This window comes from Mytilus californianus, unplaced genomic scaffold (genome assembly GCF_021869535.1).
Source record: "Mytilus californianus isolate M0D057914Y unplaced genomic scaffold, xbMytCali1.0.p SCAF_5, whole genome shotgun sequence".
Classification (NCBI taxonomy): Eukaryota; Metazoa; Mollusca; class Bivalvia; order Mytilida; family Mytilidae; genus Mytilus; species Mytilus californianus.
This window is the reverse complement of record NW_026262701.1, coordinates 37,358,238-37,368,353: the sequence shown is the minus strand read 5'-3', so window position 1 is coordinate 37,368,353 and position 10,116 is coordinate 37,358,238. Positions and strand designations below refer to the sequence as shown.

At 30.8% G+C, this 10,116-nt stretch overlaps 1 long non-coding RNA gene across 1 annotated transcript; it reads right to left on the bottom strand.

The window, feature by feature from the left end:
- Nucleotides 1–5,891: 5,891 nt before the first annotated feature.
- LOC127701861 (uncharacterized) lies at nucleotides 5,892–9,546 on the bottom strand. The gene is made up of 2 exons (XR_007982233.1): nucleotides 8,963–9,546; nucleotides 5,892–8,438 (listed from the first exon to the last, which is right to left on the bottom strand). It is a non-coding gene; the product is annotated as an uncharacterized LOC127701861 (long non-coding RNA).
- Between the last annotated feature and the right edge of the window lie 570 nt (nucleotides 9,547–10,116).

Below are 10,116 nucleotides of genomic sequence, written 5' to 3'. Positions count from 1 at the left end.
GTTTGGGGGTGATGAATCATAATGGGGGTTCAAAAAATTTTGGGGGGGGATTTATTTTTTTTTCCTTTTTTTTTCTTTTTTTCCTTTTTTGTTTCTTTTAAAATTTTCCATTTTAAGTTGGTTATTTCTGATTTATATTTAAAATCAAATAATAATGATATGGTAGGAGATACACACCAAACAGGATGTGTAAATTATTATATAATAAGTATTGTGCAATAGCAAGAAATTTTCAATTACACAGTATTGCACAATAGCAAGAAATCTTCAATTGCACAGTATTGCGCAATAGCAAGAAATCTTCAATTGCACAGTATTGCGCAATAGCAAGAAATATCCAATAGCACAATATTGCGCAATAGCAAGAAATTGTCAATTGTACAGTATTGCGCAATAGCAAGAAAAATTTAATAGCACAGGATTGTGCAAAAGAAGATACTTCCTATAAATTGCTTATTTCTTGACCAATTTCAATGGGGTTTTATTCTTGATTTCATGGGGTTCTTTAATATGCTGAATCTAACCGTGTATTTAGTTTTTGGATTTTGGGCCCCGTTTTTAAATTGGTCCACATTAAGGTCCAAAGGGTCCAAAATTAAACTTTGTTTGATTTCATCAAAAATTGAATTATTGGGGTTCTTTGATATGCCGAATCTAACTGTGTGTTTAGATTCTTAAATTTTGGTTCCGTTTTCAAATTGGTCTACATTAAGGTCCAAAGGGTCCAAAATTAAACTTAGTTTGATTTTAACAAAAATTGAATTCTTAGGGTTCTTTGATATGCTAAATCTAAACATGTATTTAGATTTTTGATTATGGGCCCAGTTTTCAAGTTGGTCCAAATCGGGGTCCAAAATTAAACTTTGTTTGATTTCAACAAAAATTGAATATATGGGGTTCTTTGATATGCTGAATATAACCATGTATTTAGATTTTTGATTTTTGGGCCCCGTTATCAACTTTGTCCACATTGAGGTCAAAAGGGTCCAAAATTAAACTTTGTTTGATTTCATCAAAAATTGAATTATTGGGGTTCTTTGATATGCCGAATCTAACCGTGTATTTAGATTCTTAATTTTTGGTTCCGTTTTCAAATTGGTCTACATTAAGGTCCAAAGGGTCCAAAATTAAACTTAGTTTGATTTTAACAAAAATTGAATTCTTAGGGTTCTTTGATATGCTGAATCTAAACATGTATTTAGATTTTTGATTATGGGCCCAGTTTTCAAGTTGGTCCAAATCGGGGTCCAAAATTAAACTTTGTTTGATTTCAACAAAAATTGAATATATGGGGTTCTTTGATATGCTGAATCTAACCATGTATTTAGATTTTTGATTTTTGGGCCCCGTTATCAACTTTGTCCACATTGAGGTCAAAAGGGTCCAAAATTAAACTTTGTTTGATTTCATCAAAAATTGAATTCTTGGGGTTCTTTGATATGCTGAATCTAACCATGTATTTAGATTTTGGATATTGGACCGTAATAGGTGAATGTCCAATTTAAAATTTTTAAGTTCTTAGACCACATTCAATCTGTGTTAGAAACCTATGCTGTGTCAAATATTTAATCACAATCCAAATCCAAAGCTGTATCAAGCTTGAATGTTGTGTCCATACTTCCCCCAACTGTTCAGGGTTCGACCTCTGCGGTCGTATCAAGCTGCGCCCTGCGGAGCATTTTATTTTTTTTGTATTAAAGAAATATGGCAGCTTATAGGATTTGAAAAAAATTATAATGTCATGACTGTCAAAAACTAACATTGTTTGTAAATACTGTAAAGAAATACTATAAATAACAAATAACAATACAATATTGTATTTCTTTTGGGACAATAGCCATACTTACATAATAGTGTTATGAACACAAAGCCTTTACAGACACCTATATCAACAAAAATTAATGCCCATGTAGATAGTTGTCTCATTGGCAATCATAGTCATAACACATCTTCTTATTTTTATACTCATTAATGTCCTTGTATAAAGATTTAAATTTATTTCACTAGAAGTTGTAAACTTTTACTGTATGAAATAGTTGATAATGAAGATGCTAACATGAAGTAATAAGTACCAAAAGATGAATATTTTTAAGGCTAACAGCCTCATCTGCTTTATTGTGCTCAAAAACTAATATTTTTTTTTATATTTAGATACACAGAATCCCGAACTGTTTTGCGTGAGAATCACAATGATTTCTGGTCTGATAAATTTAAGTTTTCCTTTAAAGAACTATGTTGAGAGTTAATTTCTAAATCATTTGATGACACTTTCAGTCAGCCTAACATGCCTGTGAGCTTTTATTATGAGTTTCACTATGTCCCTGTCCTTATGCTTGTTGCTTCAAGATAATAAGAAGAAATAGCAATATTTTATTTGAATTTTCATGACCACCGCTAGTTGTTGGAAATATAAGCTATGAGTGTCTTTATAAATATAATTACAAATACATGTTCACATGCAAAATTCCTAATAAAACTTTCATTAAGATAAAGGAGCTTTGAGATTTCCTTGTGTAACCATATTGATATATTTACACATATAACAGAATTATGCATTATCTACTGTATTTGTTTAAGACAAAGGTGTTGATTGATCATTATATGTATTGATATAGAATATGTGATGTATGCCAATCATTGTAGGCCATATAGGTATATGTTATTATTTGGCAGCTCTGCAATTTACATAATAAGCAATTCTCAGTTTAAAGGACTGAATGTTACTCTTTGAGAATTATTTGTTTCAGAGATATTTTATTGTAGCTGAATAGCTATTAATTTCAACTGAGCCGTTAATAGCCCAGGCTTTGCTAAAACATTCAGAAAATGCATTGTTGATGATACATAATTTGAAAGACAGTTTATAATTGTATGTGACAAAGATATTTATTGTTGACTGACTTCTCCTGCTGAGTTGGTGTCTCATTAACAAATTTACATGTTAGTTTATCAATACATATAATGATATATTACAGCATGCTACATCTTAATGATCTGTATCTCAGAAATACCACAATGTAATGGAGTGTTGTTTCATATTTGTTATCATTGTATATTAATTGAATCATCTCTCTAATTTTGTATTAGGTTTAGCATTGAAAGAATATATAAAACAGTTTAAATCATTTATTCTTTTAGTTTCTTTGTCTTGAAACACAATTTATTAAAATAGAAGATTTTTCAAGGTACTTGGGTCAATCCTTTTATGATGAATTGGCTACAAACTATGTAATTTCAAGGTCAGTTGCCCAAGGTTGATATTCATTTAACATTGTCCAATGCTTGGGCATGTTGGGAGGCAAAATCCTTCTTAAGATTCAGGCTAAAGGTCTGAGCATTAGATAAAACCTTCAACAAAGTTGTACAAAAAATTCTTACACGCTTCATTTGTTTGATTGTATTTTATGCCACTTTCAGTGCCCTTGGCTATATTAAGGTGATAAGTTTTTTTGGGCTACGGAAGTCTGAGTACAGGAGAGAACTGCTGAACTTTTTTTGCTAAACATTGTCGACTTGATCCAAGTTTTTTACACCTCGCTTTAAGCATAGTTCAAACTCGCAACTTTTAAGAGGTGACCACTGTAATAGCTATATATAGTTGAACCACTGAGTCACAGAGACTCTTGCAGCAAAATGAATATGCATGTTTATAGGAGTTAATATTTCTGGACATTAAGCAATCAACACTCAATCAATGCTTTATAAGAGCTGTCTTAAGTCATTAACCTTGGTAGTGGTTATCTTTTTACCAGTCAAATGTTCGTTTAGAGGAATATCAGTCGTTGAATCATATTTAGGTAGAAAGGTCCATACTGAAATTTAGTCACCTTGACCTTCATTTCATGCATTAATGGCTTTAAGGTTTGCATTTAATAAAGTTATAAGTAACTACATATAGAGGAATCATCGCATTGTTAGTTGATGCATTATATTAAGTCATGAAACTTGCAATAAAATAGGTGACTTTTATTATGCTCCTGAAAAAAATTCATGAGCATACAGTAGGTATTAATAGCTTTGTCTGTACTGTCAGTATGTCCTAAACTAATAGTTGCCGGCTGGTCTTTGATTCTCCCTTGAATGATAGGAATGAAACTTATACAGATTCAAGATACCTTAACGTTCATTTTAGGAATGAATAGCTTTGGTTAGGCTTTGCATGGATACCTAAATTGAAAAAAACTATAAATCAAATAGGAATGATCTTTTCTCAATGTATTCATTGCATTAAATTATCTAAACTAAACTTCGAATACTTAGACTTTCATTGTATTAAATTGAGAATGGAAATGGGGAATGTGTCAAAGAGACAACAACCCGACCATAGAGCAGACAACAGCCGAATGCCACCAATGGGTCTTCAATGCAGCGAGAAACTCCCTCACCCGGAGGTGTCCTTCAGCTGGCCCCTAAACAAATATGTATACTAGTTCAGTGATAATGGACGTCATACTAAAATTAAAAATGATAAGACTAACAAAGGCCAGAGGCTCCTGACTTGGGACAGGCGCAAAAATGCGGCGGGGTTAGTTGATGCATACGAATACCTACGGTACATGCATACATAGCTGTGGTAAAGGGTTGCATCAATTCCAGTTTTAAGCAACTACAAAATCAGAGGAATTATCTTCTTTTAGTTGGGGCATCATGTGTAGTGAGAATGGTCCATTCAAATATTAGGTGACCATTTCCAATTAATGATTTTAAAACCTACAACTTTGAGTGAACCCACGAAGGGATACAAATAGCAAATGCATGTAGAATTCAGCTATCATATAACATACCTACATGCACATACTGGTCTGTTTCCAGGATAACAAAGTACATGTATATTGAAGTAAGTATATTTGGTTATCTTCCATTTATAACTTGTTTTGAAACTTAATATAATTCAAAATGTTAAGAAATTTTTTTTATGATCCCTTTATTTTGACTTGAGTCTACAGATCTTCACTCTTCTGTCTGAATGTATTGCATGCCAAGTACAACATTGTTTTAGTCTGATTTGATACAGGTTTATATTGTTAATAAAGAAATACAGGGGTTATAAATGACATAATTCCATTGCCAGTTGTTTTTTTTATGCCCTTTCTGTAGGCAACCACCATCTCCCAACTTGAAGCATGACTTAGCAAGCATAGCCTCATATTTTCATGGAAAGTGAAATGTTACAATGGTTATGCAATAGAACACAAAATAGATATGGTCTGGTATAAGAACTACACAGTGAACAACATCTAATCTGAAAACTTAAATATAGTTATAAATTGAGGGTCACTGATGCATGATAAATCAATGGACACTCATATTGTCCCCTATAGCTAACAGTTTTCATCTGTATGTCTGTCTTATATACAACAATATTCAGAAGATTATGACAAAAATTTGGTATACTTGGTAGGATTACATGTCTGCATCTTCTCTTGACCATAGTATACCATATCATTTTGATTTGACAATTTTTAAGAAAGTTATGGTACTTATAGACCATATTTTGGACTATAATACTTCATTACAATGACCTTTTTAAAACCCAACTTCTCTGCAACCATTAAACAGAAAGCTCTCATAGTTAGTCAGAATGTTTCCCCATCATGTGTAGTTGACCCTCTTTTTTGGTTTGACCATTTATACTGAAGTTACCAGAATTTTACCATTATTTTTCACTATTGTACCACAATGACACTTTGAAAACGAAACTCATCTGCGACCATGTTACAGAAATCTCTTGGTAGAATTGTTTACCATCATGTGTCAAGAAAGATAATAAATCAATTGTATATAATGGACACACAACAGGATTAAACAAAACATGACTCCAAGGCCAGATGGGGTGCAACTGTATAATAAATATTGATGATGTATGAATTAAAGAAATGGAACACAGAGCAGTCTGTAAGACAATTTATTATTTTTTTCTACAAACATTAATATATTTCACAACAAAAAGCACCTTTTCTTTGAAATATTATTCTATGTACAAATCTTGCCCTTCAAAACTTTTCCATGCTACACATTCATTCATAAATCAGGAATGTTCAAATAACTTTTCATGGTAAAAGATTTAAACTTTTCACTTTTAGCTGATCACATCTATTTGACTAACAATCTATTAAAATCAATCATAAAACTTTTTCTTCCATCAGACCAATATGTTTGTCATTTTCAATATGAAAGATACCTTCAATCCATTTCACAACAAAATATACTACCATCTGACAACATTAAAATGATTCTGCTGTTTAAAGGCAGTTAAAAAAAATATATGAAGTGATTGTTCATTGAAAAATTTCAAAATTGGATTGTCTTCACATTGATATTTCTAAAAAGATTGACTAATGAAGTCAACTAACCAACCTTTTATAAAAATATGATAATTTAGTTTTAAATCTGAAACTCATCAAATGCACTGCCCAATGACCTCAACTGAAAATAAGTGTTTGCAACATACCATAAAAAACGCTTAGACTGTGTTCACACTGCACAGGAAAATGATGTTTTGTGAACAAGTGTTTTATCGTTTTGATTTTGTTAATTGAATTTTTTATTCTAAAGTCAATCAACAGCTTTACGTTTTCAATATAACAGATTGAAACTTTACATAATTCAAAATGTTAAGATATTAAATGAAAGTTTGCCCAATTCATTTCTTATTTGCACGTTCTCCTTTAAGGGCATACGATACAGTTTTGATCCGACGGTGAATTTTTGACATTTGTATACAAGTTATTTTTTACCTACACAATTCAAATATGTAATAAAACTTATACCTTCATGTGTTACTTTTAAAAATAAATGGGGTCAAAATTTAGACATTCCTCAAAATTTCGGTTTCCTGGATATTTCTATCCTTTGGAGAGACATACCAAATTTTTTAGTTTCAAAATGTAAACACAAGCAGATTTTTGTAAAAACATATGGAATATCTTCTTTGCATAAATATGCTGTGATTTTTTGGATCAATTCTTTGAATATAATTCATTTTTAAAATTTTCATGATTTTGGGAAAAAAAATACCAGCATTTTTGCTGTAAATTTATCTAATTCAAAAAAATTCCATTGGTGATTTGTTCATGAAAATTGGTACAAATAATTTTCATACTTAATCAAGCCTAATGTCATTTTTAAAAAGTGGGGTCCATGTTCTTGTTTTCAAACTAATGATTAAAATCAGTAGAAAAATGCATCTTTTCCCTGATATGTCCCAGTTTGACGTCGTGAAAAATAACATTTTATGTTAGCAATGTCATTATCTTTCCTGTAACTGTATTGTATGAAGCTGAAGTGCCTCCAGACTCTCCAACACATCCTTTACAAAGTGAAAATAAATCATTATTTATTTGTACAACAGTCAATGGTACACAACACTACATATTTCACTTCATTTTTTTTTTTTACAGCTTTCAGATTAAATCCAAACTGTGCATAAAAAGTTGATATTTGTGTTACAACACTGTGAAAACTTTAATGTGATTGACAAGTAGTATATCACTTATCATATTTTAATCAATCTGTCAATAACAACAACTAAAATCCTAAACAAAGTGGACTCTTAGTTCTTTTCTAAAAAAAAATTTCATTTAAAGAAGCCAAACATTCTGACAACACTATTGCCATTTTCATAATTAGATCTTGGAAATAAAAATTACTTTAAAGTCGCAAACAATTCATTTTAGTCATAACTTTTTTTGTGTGAAAAGAGCTACTGGAATGTTTAAAAAACAGAAATGTATTTTTAAGAAACAGAAATGTATATTTTGATTTGAATTCAAACCGTAATGTTTTATAAGTCATTTCACCTTCTTATGTATATTTTGATTTGAATTCAAACCGTAGTGTTTTATTAGTCAATTCACGTTCTAATTCTGTACAAGGTATGTAGATCAGCTCCATCACACTAATAAGGGACATCACTCTTCCACTCAAAAATACAATATATAAATGTTATACATAGGATTCCATTCACATTCTAACAGAGATTTACAAAAACTACTATAATAAAATGCTTCGCTGGGCGCAGCTTGATACGACCGCAGAGGTCGAACCCTGAACAGTTGGGGCACGTATGGACACAACATTCAAGCTTGATACAGCTCTGAATTTGGATTGTGATTAAATATTTGACACAGCATAGGTTTCTGACACAGAAAGAATCTGGTCTAAGAACTTTAATTTTTTTTAATTTACCTATCATGGTCCAATGTCCAAAATCAAAATACATGGTTAGATTCAGCATATCAAAGAACTCCATATATTCAATTTTTGTTGAAATCAAACAAAAAAAAAAAAGTTTAATTTTGGACCCTAACTTGGACCAACTTGAAAACTGGTCCCATAATCAAAAATCTAAACACATGTTTAGATTCAGCATATCAAAGTACCCCAAGAATTCAATTTTTGTTAAAATCAAACTAAGTTTAATTTTGGACCCTTTGGACCTTAATGTAGACCAATTTAAAAAACGGGGCCCAAAATTAAAAATCTAAAAACACGGTTAGGTTTGGCATATCAAAGAACCCCAATAATTCAATTTTTGATGAAATCAAACAAAGTTTAATTTTGGACCCTTTTGACCTCAATATGAACCAATTTGATAGCGGGCCCACAAATAAAAAATCTAAATACATGGTAAGATTCAGCATATCAAAGAACCCCATATATTCAATTTTTGTTGAAATCAAACAAAGTTTAATTTTGGACCCCAATTTGGACCAACTTGAAAACTGGACCAAAAATCTAAAATCTAAATACATGTTTAGATTCAGCATATCAAAGAACCCCATATATTCAATTTTTGTTGAAATCAAACAAAGTTTTAATTTTGGACCCCAACTTGGACCAACTTGAAAACTGGGCCCATAATCAAAAATCTAAACACATGTTTAGATTCAGCATATCAAAGTACCCCAAGAATTCAATTTTTGTTAAAATCAAACTAAGTTAAATTTTGGACCCTTTGGACCTTAATGTAGACCAATTTAAAAAACGGGACCCAAAATTAAAAATCTAAAAACACGGTTAGATTTGGCATATCAAGGAACCCCAATAATTCAATTTTTGATGAAATCAAACAAAGTTTAATTTTGGACCCTTTTGACCTCAATATGAACCAATTTGATAGCGGGCCCACAAATAAAAAATCTAAATACATGGTAAGATTCAGCATATCAAAGAACCCCATATATTCAATTTTTGTTGAAATCAAACTAAGTTTAATTTTGGACCCCAATTTGGACCAACTTGAAAACTGGACCAAAAATCTAAAATCTAAATACATGTTTAGATTCAGCATATCAAAGAACCCCATATATTCAATTTTTGTTGAAATCAAACAAAGTTTAATTTTGGATCCCAACTTGGACCAACTTGAAAACTGGGCCCATTATCAAAAATCTAAACACATGTTTAGATTCAGCATATCAAAGTACCCCAAGAATTCAATTTTTGTTAAAATCAAACTAAGTTTAATTTTAGACCCTTTGGACCTTAATGTAGACCAATTTAAAAAACGGGACCCAAAATTAAAAATCTAAATACACGGTTAGATTTGGCATATCAAAGAACCCCAATAATTCAATTTTTGATAAAATCAAACAAAGTTTAATTTTGGACCCTTTTGACCTCAATATGAACCAATTTGATAGCGGGGTCCACAAATAAAAAATTTAAATACATGGTTAGATTCAGCATATCAAAGAACCCCATATATTCAATTTTTGTTGAAATCAAACATAGTTTAATTTTGGACCCCAATTTGGACCAACTTGAAAACTGGGCCCAAAATCAAAAATCTAAATACATGTTTAGATTCAGCATATCAAAGAACCCCATATATTCAATTTTTGTTAAAATCAAACAAAGTTTAATTTTGGACCCTTTGGACCTTAATGTAGACCAATTTGAAAACTGGACCCAAAATTAAAAATCTAAATACACGGTTAGATTCGGCATAACAAATAAATAAATGTGGTCAAAGATTTTACAAATCTAATGCGCCATACTGTGCAATTAAAGATTACTTCTTGAAATTTTTCAATATTTGAAATTTGAAAAAAAAATAATATTTGAAGAATAATTCTTTTTAATTTCTGAAATCTGAAATGAGAAAAAATTGAC